Here is a 16949-nt window from a genome sequence, read left to right as displayed (position 1 = left end):
GAGCCTCCACCATCACTATCCATATCTCCTGACTACAACATCCTTGTAAAAAAGTGCACGTTGCCACGGCAACGTGGACTCCCCGAGTGACCTGTAACACCACCACTTCCTGAAGGAGCTTGTTAAGGAACCTATCTGATGCCAAATGCCCTCACAATTTTATGTTCGTCAGTGTAACACTGACAGGTTCACTTCAGAGTTCAAATGAATCTCTCTGAAATTAGACCCCCATGGATTTTTAAATTTTGTTTTAGAGTACCCAATTCATTTTTTTCCAATTAAGGGGCAATTTAGCATGGCCAATCCACCTAGCTTGCACATCTTTTTGGGTTGGGGGGGGGGGGCGGGGAGGCGAAACCCACGCAAACACGGAGAGAATGTGCAAACTCCGCACGGACAGTGACCCAGAGTCGAGATTGAACCTTGGACCTCGGCGCCGTGAGGCCACAGTGCTCACCCACTGAGCCACCGTGCTGCCCAGACCCCCATGGATGATGATGTCCGGATGAGTTTCAACATGGTGATGCCATTGATACAAAGGTGCGTGGCATTGCAGGCAGTGTAGATGGCAGCGTTAAACTACAAAGGGACTTGATAAACTAGGCGAATGGGCAAAACTGTGGCAGATGAATTTCAATGTTAGCAAGTGTGATGCTGTCACCACAGATGCTGTCAGACCTGCTGCGATTGTCCAGTATTTTCTGTTATTGTGCGAGGTTATCCATTTTGGACCAAGAAAGCATAGACCAGGGTACTTTCTAGATGGTATGAAGCTACTAAATTCAGTGGATGTCCAAAGAGGCCTCGGGGTTCGCTGCATAGACCTTTAAAATGCCACAAGCAAGAGCCGAAATAATCGAGAAGGCTAATGGAATGCCGGGCTTTATATCCAGCGGACTGGAGCAGAAGGACACAGAAGTTATGCTGCAGCTTTACAAAATTCTGGCTAGACCCCACTTGGAGTCACTGTGAGCAGATCTGGTACCGCACCTTAGTAAGGATATTTTGGCTTTGGAGGGAGTGCAACATAGGTTTAGAATAATAATAACCTTTATAATAATCTTTATTGTCACAAGTAGGCTTAAATTAACACTGCAATGAAGTGACTGTGAAAAGCCCCTCGTCGCCACATTCCGGCGCCTGTTCGGGTACACAGAGGGCGAATTCAGAATGTCCAATTCGCCGAACAAGAATGATACCTGGGCTTCAGGGGTTAAGTTGTGGGGAGAGATTATACAAATTAGGCCTGTTTTCTCTAGAGTTTAGAAAGTTAAAGGGTGATCTGATCGAAGTCTTCAAGGTATTAACAGGAAATGATAGATTAGATAAAGATAAACTGCCTTCACTGGTTGGGGATTCTAGGGCCCGTAACCTTTGGTGAGCGACGGTAAGCCACGGGCTGCCGATTTTAAAGGGAAAAATGTGCACTTAACCTGCGCTGGGATAATGCGATGAGCCTTCCACTCGATGCGGCAGCCTGGGGCCTCCAGCGGGACAGTCTGCGCAGGTTCCAGCGCTGCGCAGGAGGAGTGCAGTGTCGCCCCCTTGTGACACAGCAGCTACGGGAACACCCATTGACGGCAGGCATTTAAACAGCAGATTGAGATTAAACACAATAGGCACCATATTGAACAAGTATTTCAAAGGTATGTAGAAGTTTTATTTAGCAGTTTCTTTGCTCTATCTTGCATACAGACATTGTTGCTGTTATTGATTCTTTTAAAGTAATTAAAAATTTTTATAATTAAAGGTGATTATTTATAACTGAACAGAGGTCTTTTGTTTTAAATCTGTGAAACGATTTAAATTTGCAGTATATTATTATATAACTTTACATATGGCACGCTTAAAAGTGTTCATATGTTTTAATTTAGATTATGGTCATAAGACTTTAAATGTACCCCAGGGCTTTTTGCTGTAACTGTGATTGTAACATCTGATATTTTTTTGATTTGCGGTTATAGAATCATAGAAACACTGCAATGCAGAAGAAAGACATTCAGCCCATCTAGTCTGCACCAACGCTCCGAAAGAGCACCTACCCAGGTCAACGGCCACACACTATCCCCGTAATCCCACCTCACCATCGGAGTCTAAGGAGCAATTTAGCAAGGCCAAACCACCTAACTTGCACATCATGGCCAATCCACCTAACCTACTTATCTTTTGATTGTGGGAGGAAACCGAAGCACCTGGAGGAAATGGCGGCGGCACGGTGGCACAGTGGTTAGCACTGCTGCCCCACAGCTCCAGGGTCCCAGGTTCAATTCCAGCCAGGGGTGACTGTCTTTGTGGAGTTTGTACGTTCTCCCCGTGCCTGCGCGGGTTTCCTCCGGGTGCTCTGGTTTCCTCCCACAGCCCAAAGATGTGCAGGTTAGTTGGATTGGCCGTGCTACGTTGCCACTTAGTGTCCAGGGATGTACAGGTTTGGTTCCTGGATAGGGCGGGGGAGTGGACCTAGGTAGGGTACTCTTTCAGTGGGTTGGGGCAGGCTCAATGCGCCGAATGGCTTCCTTCTGCACTGTAGGCATTCTATGGTTCTATTCAATGTTCTAGGAAACCCATGCAAACACAGGGAGATTATGCAAACACACACAATCACTCAAGGTCCAAACTGAACATGGGTCCCTGGTGTTGTGAGGCAGCAGTACTGACCAGTGTGCTATCATGTTGCCCGTGTTATTCTATTTCTGCCTTGTTACTTCAATCACCTTAATCATTCTTATTCATTTATAATTATCTCATAATTAAATGTTGTGTTTTGATGTTTCAGGAAGACATTTATAAAAGTTTGTAAAATTTAACGTGTATCATTTATTAACAAAAATAAGTTTATAAATACAAAACTTTGAAACCAGTCAACATTTAACTTAACGTTTAACTTTATCAGCTGAACAATGACATTAAACTACCTCAACTTTTACAAATTTCTGGCAATAAATTATATGTTGTCACTTAAACACAATGGTCAATAAAATATATTTTCCCACATAAACACAACGGTTCTATCTATTTGCAAAGGGAAGGGAGGAAGGAAAGGGGAGAGAGGGAAGGCAGGAGGGAGGGAAGAGGAGGGGAGGGGAAGGAGGGAAGAGGGGAGAGGGGGGAAGGGGATGGAGGGGGAAGTGGAAGGAGGGAAGGGGAGGGAAGAGGGGGAAGGAAAGGGTTTTGACATATCAATTGTTAATTTTACAAACTCAAAGTCTGAAAGCAGCAGTTGCTGAAGTGCAGTGTCCTGGCACACATCTCCTCCAACATCATATCGGGATATCCTTTGGCCTTAGGGGTGGGTCATTGATTTGTTCCAATACCTGTCAGAGAGATAGTTCACATTAGCTTACAGGAGGCTTGCATATGTCAACTAAGGCAATAAACATTGTTCAAGCAGTTGAAGTAATCACTGAGGCTTGTAAGGATGAACATTACATCAGGGAGAAACTTCGACAACACAGCTTAAAATACATTGCGAAATCCAAATGTACTTTAGCTCTGAATCAGCTGGGAGGACAGACGTGCTAACATTAGTGTCCTTAAAGCAGTCAATAGCACCAGTATTGAGGTCATGATCATCCAAAGCCAACTCTGCTGGGCCGCACATATGCTTAGGATGTCAGAATCTTGACTGCTAGAGCAAATAGTCTTCACCCAGCTCATGGTAGGATCTCAAACACGAGGAGGACAAAGAAAGCTCTTCAAAGACACCTTGACGGCTTACTTCAAGAAATGGAACATTGACTTCAGTGCCTGGGAGACCTTTGCTCAGAAGAGGCCCATTTGGAAGAACCTCTTGATTGAAGGATCACAATTCTTCAAGGACACAACGGAAAGAGGCCTGGAAAAGGAGCCAGAGAAAGGAATTACAATAATAATAATCTTTATTATTGTCACAATTAGGCTTACATTAACACTGCAATGAAGTTACTGTGAAAATCCCCTAGTCGCCACATTCCGGCGCCTGTTCGGGTACACCGAGGGAGAATTCAGAATGTCCAAATTACGTAACAGCATGTCTTTGGGACTTATGGGAGGAAACCGGAGCACACGGAAGAAACCCACGCAGACACAGGGCGAGCGTGCAGACTCCACACAGACAGTGACTCAAACCGGGAATCGAACCTGGGACCCTGGAGCTGTGAAGAAACAGTGCTCAGCTCTGTGCTACCGTGCTGCCCCCTCATCACAAAGCAAAGTTAAAAAAATAAAAATATATCTCCCTTTCACTTTATTTGCATTTCAAATATATTTATAAATGCTAAAAATTAATAATTTAATTAACCTACCAAAAAAGTCTTCCGATCTCTCCTGCCTGTGCTCGATTATCCTAGACTGAAAAATAAAAGAGCAGATAAGAAGGTATAAAAACTCACCTAACGTCGGAGAAGTCGCCCGGGTTAGTGCTGTCCCTGCATTTTGCATTGAGTGGCTTCAGCGCATGGCTTTGAGCAGGAAACAAAAATACTGGCCGGGAGGTTGAACACTTCCAGCGCTCATGCCCGTACGCCTGCACTTCATGATCCCATTGAATGGTGGAGCAGGCTCGGGGAGTTGAATGGGTTATTCCTGTTCCTATGGTCCTATTTTGAAGGGGAAGTGGCTAGACTCCTCATGTTGGAGAAGGTCATTTCCTGGCACTTATGTGACATTAATGTTACTTGCCACTTATCAGCCAAAGCCTGAATATTGTCCAAGTCTTGCTGCATGTCAGCAGAGACGTCTTCAGTATCTGAGGAGTCACAAATGGTACTTAGCATCTTGCATTCATTCGCAAATTTCCCGAACGCTGACCTTATGATAGAAGGATGGTCATTGATGAAGCAGCTGAAGATGGTGGAGTTTAGGAGAATACCCTGAAGAACCCCTGAAGCAATATTTTGGGGGTGAGATGATTGGCCTCCAACAACCACAACCATCTTCCTTTGTGCTGGGTAGAACTCTAACCAGAAGGGAATTTTGACCAGCTCCCATTGCCTTCAATTTTTCCGAGGGTTCCTTGATGTCGGCCAAATGCCGCCTTGATGTCATGTAAACCTAAGCTCTGGAATTCAGCTCCTTTGTCCATGTTTGGATTAAGGCTTTAATGAGGTCAGGAGTTGGTGGTCTGGGTGGAATCCAAACATAGCATCAATTAATAGGTGACCGGTGAGTAAGTGCCATTTTAACGCACTGTATCATTCAGTTAGGGGATATGAGCATAAGGAGCAGGAGTAGCCTCTTAAGAATACTCTGTTATTCAACTAGATCAGGGTTAATCTGTATCTACACTCCATGTCATTGCTTTTGCTCCAGACCCCTTGATCCATTTAAGTAGCAAAAATCAGTCTTGAAAGGTTTAATTGTCCCAACATCCTCATGCTTTATATAGAAAGGTGTATTCTGATGTCACGCCTGAATAGCCTGTGTTGAATTTTAAGATAATGTCCACAGGTTGTTCATTCCCCACCAGAGGAAATAGATTCTCCACATCCACAATTTCAAATAATTTCAACATTTTAAACGCTTTGGTCAGATCATTCTTCAATCTTCGATGTGCAAGAGAAATTTTATTTTAATTTCACGAGACGATGCTCTGTGACATTGCTCACTGGCAGTCAGGTTGTAGTGCTTATCGACCTGACCATCTGTGTTAGGGTCACAGTTTAGGTTCTCAATGCGGAGTAGTTTAACCAGCCCTTCATGATTCAGGTAGATGAGCCATGTAAAAAGTGAGAGTGTGTGTAAAGTGCATATATTTTAAAAACCGTATTGGAAATAATTGACTCATTCGATAACCCCCTATCCACTAATATACTCCCACCTTCACATTCCTCATTACCATGGCACTGTTAGGATGACGTGTGAAGTCACGGTCCCCATTCTGCTCTCCAAACTCCACTGACTCATTCCACTCACCGATTTCAACATCTTCACTCTTCTTTACTTTACTCTTCTTTACAACTCCCACAGTGGTTACCTCTTACCTACCCCCCGCACAGTTCCACATCCTATGTGATGTACTTTGGTACTCTAACAAAAGTGTCTCCCACATTTCAGTCCTTTCAGAGCTGACTGGTGTCAAGCATTGCTCAGTTGGTAGCACCTTTGCCCCGGAGTTAGAAGGTTGTGTGTTCTAGTCCCGTTACAGGGACTGATGCTCCAATGGATTCTGAGGGAGTATTGTCATTAGATCGAATGCTAACCCGAGCTTTTGGTTGCTCTCTCTGGTGAATGTAAGAGATCCCATGACATTATTTCAAAGAACAGTTGGCGTGTTATAAAAGCATTATCCTGCGGATGCTGAAAATCTGAAATAAAAACGGCAAAATGCTGGATAAGCTCAGTGGGCCTGGCAGCATCTGTGGAGAGAAAAAGCGAGTTAATATTCCTAATCTGTATGACTTCTTCAGTGCATGTAATCCCTGGTGCCCTGATCAATATTTATTCCTCGATCAATGTCACACAAATAAATGATTTGATGAATGTGAGATTGCTGTCTGTGGGAGTTTGCAGCACACACTGACTGCTGTGTTTCCGACATCACAACATTGACACTTCAAAAGCTCATCATTGGCTGTAAAGTGCTTCGGGCTGCCCTGAGGTAGCGGAAGGCACTAGAGAAGTACAGATGACCATGGCTCGTTGGTTTAAGGGTATGATTCTAGCTTTGGGTGATCCTGGGTTCAGGTCCTGGTATAAGCCCCACGCCAGACACAAATGTTCTCTTCTGCGATTTGAAGAAAAGCAGGAGAGTTCACCTCATGTCCTGGCCAATAGTTATCACTCAACCACCATCACTAACAGAACAGATAACTGGCCATCAGTCTTTGCCGTTGTGGTGAACGTATTGTACCAACCATTCAACACTGTATCACATTGTGTATCACATTGTGTATCACATTGTATCATGCTGTTGCCCATGTGGGCTCCACCTATGGACCATTTTACTGTACTACACGGAATGTATCATGTTGGTGCCCTTGTGGGCTCCGCCCCCTTGAGGGGAGGTATAAAGAGCAGCTGCCCTGTAGGCGGCTCTCACTAACAGAGAAGTCGCAGGCAGGCACTGTTCTAGTTGATTAAAGCCACAGTTCACTTCCACTCACTGTCTCGCGTAATTTGATGGTCGCATCAGACATGAACCCATTGGATGCCACATCTCTCTGCACTGCATCAGTGACAACTTCAAAAGTATTTCATTGGGTGTAAAGTTTTTTGGGACATCCCGGGGTGTGAGAGGCACTAGACAAATGCACATTTTTCTTTCATCCGCCTGTTTCAAGCGCAGTTAAGTTTTTTAAAATCATGGCCTGGACCTGTGGAACCTGATTTTAACCCACTCATAATCCATTCACATGTACAGAGAAAATTGGGCCTGTTATGTTCCCCTGATATTTTGCGTTCCTCTGATATTTTGCACAAATATTTTGCACTCACCTGATGAAGGAGCTATGCTCCGAGAGCTCGTGATTCCAAATAAACCTGTTGGACTTTAACCTGGTGTTGACTGTGCCCACCCCAGTCCAACGCCGGCATCTCCACATCATTTTTCAAAAAGAGAAGTAGAAGCAGAGGTAAGCCACCCAGCCCTCGAGCCTGCTCAGCCATTCACGTTGATCTGATTGTAACTTTCTGCCAACCACCAATAGCCTTTCACTGTCCTGTTAATCAAGAATCTATTTATCGCCATCCTAAAAATATTCAAAGATTCAGCTTCCACTGCCTCTCTCAGGAAGAGAGTTCCAAGACTCACTCCGTTTTGACAAAAACAAATCTCCTCATCTCTGTGTTAAATGAGAAACCCTAGAGACCCCTAGTTCTAGATAATCCCAGAAGAGGAAACATCTCCACCCTGTCAAGACCCCTCAGGATCTTATATGGTTCAATCAGGTTGTCTCTTACTCTTCTAAACCCCAGTGGATACAAGCCTAGCGTGGTTCAATCTTTCTTCATAAGGCAACCTGCCTATTTGTGGTATTAGTCCAGTAAATGTTCCCTGAACGTCTAATACATTTACATTTCCTCTGTAAATAAGGAGACCAATACTGTACTTGACACCACAGATGTGGTCTCACCAATGCGCTGTACAACTGAAGCATAACCGTCCTATTTTTGTATTCAATTCCCCTCGCAATAAATGATAACATTCTATCAACTTTCCTAATTACTTGCTGAACCTGTATTCTAGCCTTTTGTGATTCATGCACCAGGACACCCAGATCCTTCTGTATCTCAGAGCTCTGCAATCTCTCACCATTTAGATAATTTACTTCTTTTATATTCTTCCTGCCAAAATGAACAATTACCCCTTATTCTTCGGCTGTGACCCTTAGTTCTGGACGTCCCCAACATCGGGAACATTCTTCCCGCATCTAGCCTGTCCAGTCCCATATGTTTCTATGAGATCCCCTCTCATTCTTCCAAACTCCAGTGAGCACAAGCCCAGTCGATCCATCTTTCTTCATATGTCAGTCCTGCCATCCCAGGAATTAGTCTGGTGAACCTTCGCTGGACACCCTCAATAGCAAGACTGTCCTTCCTCAAACTAGGAGACCAAAACTCCACACAATACTCAAGGTGTGGCCTCACCAACACCTTGCATAACTGGAGCAAGAAATCCCTATTCCTGTATTCAAATCCTCTCGCTATGAGGGCCAGCATACCATTAGCTTTCCTCACCTGCCTCTGCACCTGTATGCCAACCTTCAGCAACGGTTCCACCAGACACCCAGGCCTCACCGCATCTCCCCTTTTCCTAAACTGCCACCATTCAGATAATCTGCCTTCCTGTCATTGCAACAGGCTATCCCATGAATCAGCTTTGTTTGATCTGGGGCTAGTTGTATATTAGGATAGAATCATTGCAAACCTACCTATGTTTGCCCTAGGTAGGTATTTTCTTTTCATGTACGGAATGATCTGTCTGAGCTGTACGCAGAACAATACTTTTCACTGTACCTCGGTAGACGTGACAATAAACAAATCCACAATCATCATAGGACACAAGTGGGTTATAAACCTATTATTTTGCAGCAGGCATATCGAGTACAGAGTACATATTACTAATGTAAGGCCCCTTCCTGTTGATTCGCATATTTCCCACTTCTTTTACTTTGTGGTTATCATTTTGATCCATGGATATTTAATGGACACACATCCTTGAGCAGAGGAAGGGAAGAACTCAAAAGCTGCAAGTTGTGGAATGTGTTATTGGAGATCTAGCTTTTTAACAGCAGAACTCAGCCTTTTTGGCAAAGGCCATATTCTGCCTTTGTATATGGCGGTGATTGGGTCCTATCCATGTGGGATGGTTTTCAGAGAACATCCTGGACGCAGAGATAAGAAGCTGTGAGTCTCTCTCTCTCTCCATAGAATCCCTACAGTGCAGAAGGAGGCCATTTGGCCCATCAAGTCTGCATCGAGGCTTTGAAAGAGCACCCTACCTAGGCCCACTCCCCCCGCCCTATCCCCGTAACCCTGTAATCACATCTAACCTTTTAGGACACTAAGGGCAATTTAGCATGGCCAATCCACCTAACCAGGACATGTTTGGACTGTGGGAGGAAACCGGAGCACCCGGAGGAAATCCACGCAGTCACGGGGAGAACGTGCAAACTCCACACAGACAAGGCCGGAATTGAACCCGGGTCCCTGCTACTGTGAGGCTGTAGTGCTAACCACTGTGCCACCGTGCCGCCCTCCCCTTCTCCAAAAACCTGCTGGCTTCTGAACCTGCAGAGAGGTTCTTGAGACCTGGATGAATCCACAGTGAAAACTATCTCAGACTGGAAGCTAAAACCACCAACTGAAGGCCTAGACTGAAGAAAGATGTACTGGAAGACATCCATCTGAAACAGAGACCTTTATCCTTTTTACTTTTGCATTATTTCCTTTACACCTCTCTTTCCCCTCTGTGTTTGTCTGTCTTGTGTGTGTGTAGAGGGTGGGATGAGTTAAAAGCGGGAGGCGGGGTTAGGAACTAGATAATACTTACCCAGTTGTATTTGCTGCCCATTTACTCATAGCTAATGTTATTAATAAAAATTAATCGTGTTTAAATTTACAAACCTGGTGACTGTAATTATTGGGCAGCCAAAGACCCGAATTTTGGGGTATTTTCTAAGAATTATTGGTTAATTCACTTGCTGTGACTCTGGGTCAAGTGGGGCTGGAATTGACCGTGCACTAGCCCAGCGGGTTGTACCACTCAACACGAAGGCGAAAGATTCCTATTTTTCTCAGCTTGTTGAACCTAACACTCCAGTAATTCATGACCGGGGTTAGCAGTCATTCAACATTCCCACCTTTTTCAAAACAATACAAAGGTCATTGGTGTGCTACTATCGTGTTTGCACATGCACACATAAAAATAATGAAAATAGATTTTTCTTCAATGTTATCCATATGTACATAAAAAAATAAACTGCAGATGAACGATAAACACCTTTCCTGACTGAGTAGAGTCCAGTTTAATGTCTCGACATTGACGGATAATCCCTTGACGATTACTGGCAATGGTCACCATGGGGCTCATTTTAGGAAGTAGTAAAATGGGAGTATTGGACATTGCTTAATGTTCTGTCAACTGCTGGCAGCAGCAACTTCACCTGGGTTCTGATGGTGATAGCTCACATCCATCCGAATAAAACATAAATATACTCACAGAATAAGGCTATTTAAGCTCATGATCAGCATGACAGGGCAGCATGAGCTCTCTGTGACCGTACCGAGGACTCTGCAAGCTGGTGTGCTTTGCACTGCTGGGTTCCCAATTGTACTCAACTCCCTCATACCGGATAAGACTTTATAATTCATAGAAGATCATAGAATTTACAGTGCAGAAGGAGGCCATTTGGCCCATCCAGTCTGCATCAGCCCTTAACCCCACTTAAGCCCACATCTCCACCCTATCCCTGTAACCCCACCTAACCATTTTTTGTGACACTAAGGGCAATTTAGCATGGCCAATCCACCTAACCTGCACATCTTTGGACTGTGGGATCCCGGCCCTGGGTCACTGTCCGTGTGCACATTCTCCCCGTATCTGTGTGGGTTTCACCCCCACAACCCAAAGATGTGCTGATTAGGTGGATTGGCCACATTAAATTGCACCTTAATTGGCAAAACATAAATAATTGGGTACTGTAAATTTAGTTTTACATTTAAAAAAAAATCTTTGGACTGTGGGAGGAAACCGGAGCACCCGGAGGAAACCCACGCAGACACGGGGAGAAAGTGCAAACTCCACAACAGACAGTGACCCAAGCCGGGAATCGAACCTGGGACCCTGGAGCTACCGTACTAACCACTGTGCCAGTCATTGGCATCTGGGGTACGTTCATCTCAGTGATAACGCCTTAGCATGTGGGGTCAACATTGGGTGGATAGAAGTACCTGAACATCGATCGACAATGAGCTTGGAGTTTTAAACCATTCTTTCAATGAGTATCTCTGGGAAGCCAGCCCTAACTGCCCGATGTTAATCTAATCCACACTGATTGGTGAAGTTAAAACTAAAACACATCTGCTTATTTTTTTTTTGCTGGAGAGTGTTTATTGACATGGTTCAGAGTCAACACTACTCCACCAGCCCAGTGTCCCAGCCATCCCCATTTATGGCTCTACAAATGCCCATCACCTGTTTAACAATGTGACTGCCATTAATCCATAACAATGTAATTAATGAGCCATTGACACCCTTGAAAAGGTGCTGAGGAGCTGCTTTCTTGAACTGCTGCAGTCCATGTGGTGTAGGTACACTCATGGTGCTGTTAGAGAGGGAGTTTCAGGACTTGAGGCCCAGCAACAGTGAAGGAATGGTGTCTAGCTTGGCAGGAAACCTGCAGGTGGTGGTATTCCCATGCAATTGCTGCCCTTGTCCTTCTAGTGGCAGAGGTCATGGGTTTACAAGGTCAATGGAGTCTTGATGAGTTGCTGCAGTGTATCTAGTAGATAGTACACATGGCTGCTACTGTGCGCTTGCCGGGGAAGGAGTGAATGTTTAAGGTGGAGGATGGGTTGCTGATCAAGTGGGCTGCTTTGTCCTGGATGGTGTTGAGCTTCTTGAGTGTTGCTGGAGCTGAACTCACCCAGGAAAGTGGAGAGTGTCCCATCACGCTCCCGACTTGTGCCTTGTAGATGGTGGGCAGGCTTTGGGGAGTCAGGAGGTGAGTTGCTCACCACATAATTAGGAATTCAGTATTTATATTGACCGGTCCAGTTAAAGTTCAGGTCTATAGTATGTTGATATTGATGAACCCTTTCTCAGAATAAAACCGTGCCTACATTTCAAAAATACTTAATTGGTTGCAGAGCACATTAGGACATCCTGTGGATATGCAAGGTGCTACAGAAATGCAAGTCTTTCTTTCTTTAATTGCCAATAGTATCACAGCCCAGGAGGGAAGGCATGCTTAGCCCTTACTAATAAAGAACATTTCCAATTAAAATCTCCAATTAGAGAAACATAAGCTTTCTTGTGAACATGTTCCCAATGAACTGGATCACCAAACTCCATTATCTGCAACCACCAATGCGCGCACACCCCTACATCTCCTGCCAGTGAAATCTGTCCCAGGACAAATGAACCCTTGTACAATGTAATTTCATTCATATATGAGCAGGTCCTGCAATCAGCCCAGGGGGAGCCTGATTAGCCAGTCTGGCGAGTCCAGACCGCACAGGAGCAGAGAATAATACCCAAGGCATTGAGAAATATCAGTTGGTATATTCCTAAAGGAACCTGTAGCTGTATGTAGGTTCACTGTTAAAGATAATTTAAAAAATGACATTTGTTTAAAGTAGTTTGTAGGTCTTTGAAGTAGACAAACCCATCCTCATGAAGTGGCTAATTGATTCCAGCCGTAACCCACTGTTAAATGACTCCATGGGGGTAGTTCTAAGTGACAACCTGCACTTGTTCTTCACTCATTCTCTGTGTATCAGCCAGCATTTGTAACCTGTATCTGAATCCTACACTATGGATGTTCCTGTAAGGACATTAGAAACATGAGCAGGCTATCCAGGTCCTCGGATATGCACCACCATTCAGCTGACACATGTCCCACAATCCTCAAAGGTCTCGCCACGTCTTTAATTCTGGCCTCTGGAGCACCCCATTTTAATTGCTCAACAATTGACTGCTGTGCCTTCAACTGCCAAGTCCCCAAGCTCTACGATACCCTCCTGACCTTCTTTGCATCCCCACCTCTCTTTCCTTCTTCAAGACTCTCCTTAGTTCCTACCTCTTTGGCCAAGCTTTTGGACATCTGCCTCACGCTGCTTGATGTCAAATTTTGTGTGATAATTCTCCCATGAAGCAATTTGGAACTTTACTAATTAAAGGCACTATGTAAACACATTGCTGTCATAGAGTCATAAGATCATGTATTACTGGAGAAGCCCTTTGGCCCATTGAGTCTCCACCGACTGAACTACATTAACCCCATGTTCCAGCACTTTGCGTATAGTCTTGAATGTTATGACATTTCAAGTGCTCATCCACAAACGTTTTAAAGGTTGTGAGGTTTCTCACCTTTACTGCTCTCGCAGGCAATGCATTTCAGACTCCCATCATGCTCTAGGCAAAAAAGTTTTTCCTCAAACCACCTCTAAACCTCCTGCCCCTCACCTTAAAATTATGCTTCCTCGTTATTGACCCTTCAGCTGAGGGACAGCTGCTCCCTATCCACCCTGTCCAGACACCTCATAATGGGGGCCAGTTTAGTTTAGTTGGCTAGATAGCTGGTTTGTGATGCATAACAAGGCCAGCAGCGCGGGTTCAATTCCCGTACCAGCTGAGGTTATTCATGAGGGCCCCGCCTTCTAAACCTTGTCCCTCGCCTGAGGTGTAGTGATCCTCAGGTCAAATCACCACCAGTCAGCTCCCCCCTCCTCAAAGGGGAAAGCAGCCAAGGTCATCTGGCACTCTGGCAACTTTACTTACTTTACCCTTCATATTCTTGTACACCTGAATCAGGAGCCCCCTCAGCCTTCATTGCTCTGAAGAAAACAGCCCGAGCCTATCCAGCCTCTCTTCATAGCCCTTATAATTAATGCCACAACTGAGAAAGGCAAGTGTCCCATAGGCCTTCTTAACTACCCTATAGGCCTTCTTAACTACCCTATGAACTTGTCCAGCCATCTCCAGGTATCTGTGGACAAGCACCCCAAGATCCTCTGAACATCCTAGTGTCCTGCCATTCATTGAGTACTCCCCCTTGTTTTGTAACTCCTTCAGTGCATCACCTCGCATTTTTCAGGATTTAAATTCCATCTGCCACTGAATTGCCCATTTGACTGTCATGCGAGAGTACCTTTAAGACATGGATGTTTAAGCAATGTACCTTTAAGAAAACAGTGATGTCAGAGAGTGGGTGGAGCTGAGGTTAGGTCAGCCATTTTGCAATGAGTCAAACTCTATCTCATGCAACTTTAAATGCTTAACCACCGCCATAATTACCTCATCTTTTCACATTTTGTCAGGTAATGTTAACTGCAATGTTCTTGCCAAATCTAACAGTCTGCTTTTCGTTTCTGTCCGTAAAGTACTACGTGTGACATTCTCCACCCCCAAAAACTTCTGAGCCTCTGAAAGAGCCATTGTTCACAACACTCTCCCCACTTAAACTAAAATACCACACCGGAAAAGCAACAATCCTTCACTGTCTTTAAGTTCACAAAAGCCAATCCAATAGATAGACTTTTATCCCCCTCGAGCCCCCAATTGTTATGGGCGAGGTGTTTTCAGAACCCCAAAATGTATCATGGAGTTCAACCTACCTCTCCCTTTAATGTATTTGTTGCTTTTCCTAGCACACGGCTTGTTCCCTAGGTGTGGGATTACAATTATGGACATGTGGGTTTTTAAACACAAAACACTGTTTATTCCATGAACTCAACTTAACATCTTAAATAAACATTGGATCTCTTAACACCCCTTACTTCAAAGATAACTCAGAAAATATTGCAACAGTAAATAATTCCTTAAAATGTTCCTTCAAACTTCCAAGAGACTTAACACCTTTAAACAAAATCACATCAGGTTAAAGGCTTCACTATTATAAGCTTAAATCACCCAAATGATCCAGAGATGGTCTTTTATGGCAGACATGACACAAATCCAGTTCACTGCAAAACACAGACACTCACAAGCTCTTTTCAAACTAACTGGAAACACACCAGCTCTTTTTCAAAACTGCAAAACTAAATTGCAAAATGGCTGACCTAACCTCAGCTCCACCCACTCTCTGACATCACTGTTTTCTTAAAGGTACATTGCTTAAACATCCATGTCTTAAAGGTACTCTCACATGACATGACCAACCCGGCTATATCTTCCTGCAACCCAAGACCTCACTATTAACCACCCTACAATCTTTGTGTCATCTGCTGAAATAGCTCAGTTGGGAGAGTGTTAGACTGAAGATCTAAAGGTCCACGGTTCAATCCCGGGTTTCGGCATTGCACCGGATGCTGCGTTTCCTTGCTGTCTGTCAAGTCGCCCAGCCTTTAGGGCAGCACGGTAGCATTATGGATAGCACAATTGCTTCACAGCTCCAGGATCCCAAGTTCGATTCCGGCTTGGGTCACTGTCTGTGCGGAGTCTGCACATCCTCCCCGTGTGTGCGTGGGTTTTCTCCAGGTGCTCCGGCTTCCTCCCACAGTCCAAAGATGTGCAGGTTAGGTGGATTGGCCATGATAAATTGTCCTTAGTGTCCAAAATTGCCCTTAGTGTTGGGTGGGGTTACTGGGTTATGGGGATAGGTGGAGGTGTTGACCTTGGGTAGGGTGCTCTTTCAAGAGCTGGTGCAGACTTGATGGGCCGAATGGCCTCCTGCACTGTAAATTCTATGATAATCTGCAAACCTACTTATCATTTCCCTTCCCCGCCCCTCTCCCAACATTCGCATCGATATTGTTTATATATATATATATATATATATATATCACAAACAATAAGGGACCCAGCACTGAACCTTTTGGTACACCACTGGACACCAGACTTCAGTCACATAAACAGCCTTCTACCTTCACCCTCTGTCTCCTACCACCAAGCCAGTTTTGGATCCAACTTGCCAAGTTACCCTGGATCCCATGTACTTTTACCTTCCGTCTCCCATCTGGAGCCTTGCCAAAGACTTTGCTGAAATCCATGTAAACTACATCAACTGCATAACTGCTGGTTTTTCTGCACCTCAACTCCATTTACTCAACTTTGCTCCTCACCTTTACCTGAAAAAATGCCATCAACCTCAGGCGTGAAAGCCCCACCTCCCCGCACCCACTGGGAATTGCCAAAGGATGAATCAATGCTGCTGTGTGCTGTGAGGTGTGAAGGGTCAATTGAGGTTTGGGGATTTTTGAGGATGCATAGGGAAACACAAGCCCTACAGCGATGTCCTTAAACATGCAACTTGTACGTCATATTTGTCATGATATGCACTCATGCACATAATGAGATACAGACAGGCAGTGACAGACGCCCAGTACAGCCAATCAATGCACAGGACAGAACACAACCAATCACCAGGCAGAACACTAGAAGGTGGTTTCCCACTATAAAACACACAAGGCATCAGCACCCTGCCTCTTTCCACTGGTGACAACTGTAGTGACAGTCAGGGTGTATATATCAGTTAGCACCTTCTACACATGGCTCAAAGTTAGTCTGGTCTAGTTAGTTATAGTAAGCACGGTTAGGTTAGTAGAGTGTCAAACCCACAGCGAACTGTGTGCACTGCTTAACAAGTTCAATAAAACGTATTGAACGAACCTCAACGTTTGGAGTCTACTTTCCAGTACTACTGCATCCAGTTGCAGTCCGTGTTACCCTAGGGTGATTAACATGACAATATTGTGCTGTGACGTTGTGCATGTTGAACATATGATTGATGGAATGCCTGAATGTATGAAAGATTGGAAAGGAGACGGAAACACAGGGATAATAAGGGAAGCTGTGGATCGTCATACTGTTT

At 44.6% G+C, this 16949-nt stretch overlaps 1 non-coding gene across 1 annotated transcript; it reads left to right on the top strand.

The window, feature by feature from the left end:
* Nucleotides 1–15362: 15362 nt before the first annotated feature.
* trnaf-gaa (transfer RNA phenylalanine (anticodon GAA)) lies at nucleotides 15363–15435 on the top strand. Its single transcript has one exon. It is a non-coding gene; the product is annotated as a tRNA-Phe (tRNA).
* The last annotated feature ends 1514 nt before the right edge of the window (nucleotides 15436–16949 follow it).

This window comes from Scyliorhinus torazame, chromosome 13 (assembly GCF_047496885.1).
Source record: "Scyliorhinus torazame isolate Kashiwa2021f chromosome 13, sScyTor2.1, whole genome shotgun sequence".
Classification (NCBI taxonomy): Eukaryota; Metazoa; Chordata; class Chondrichthyes; order Carcharhiniformes; family Scyliorhinidae; genus Scyliorhinus; species Scyliorhinus torazame.
Note: the sequence above shows the minus strand (reverse complement) of the source record. Positions and strands in the feature narration are given on the sequence as shown.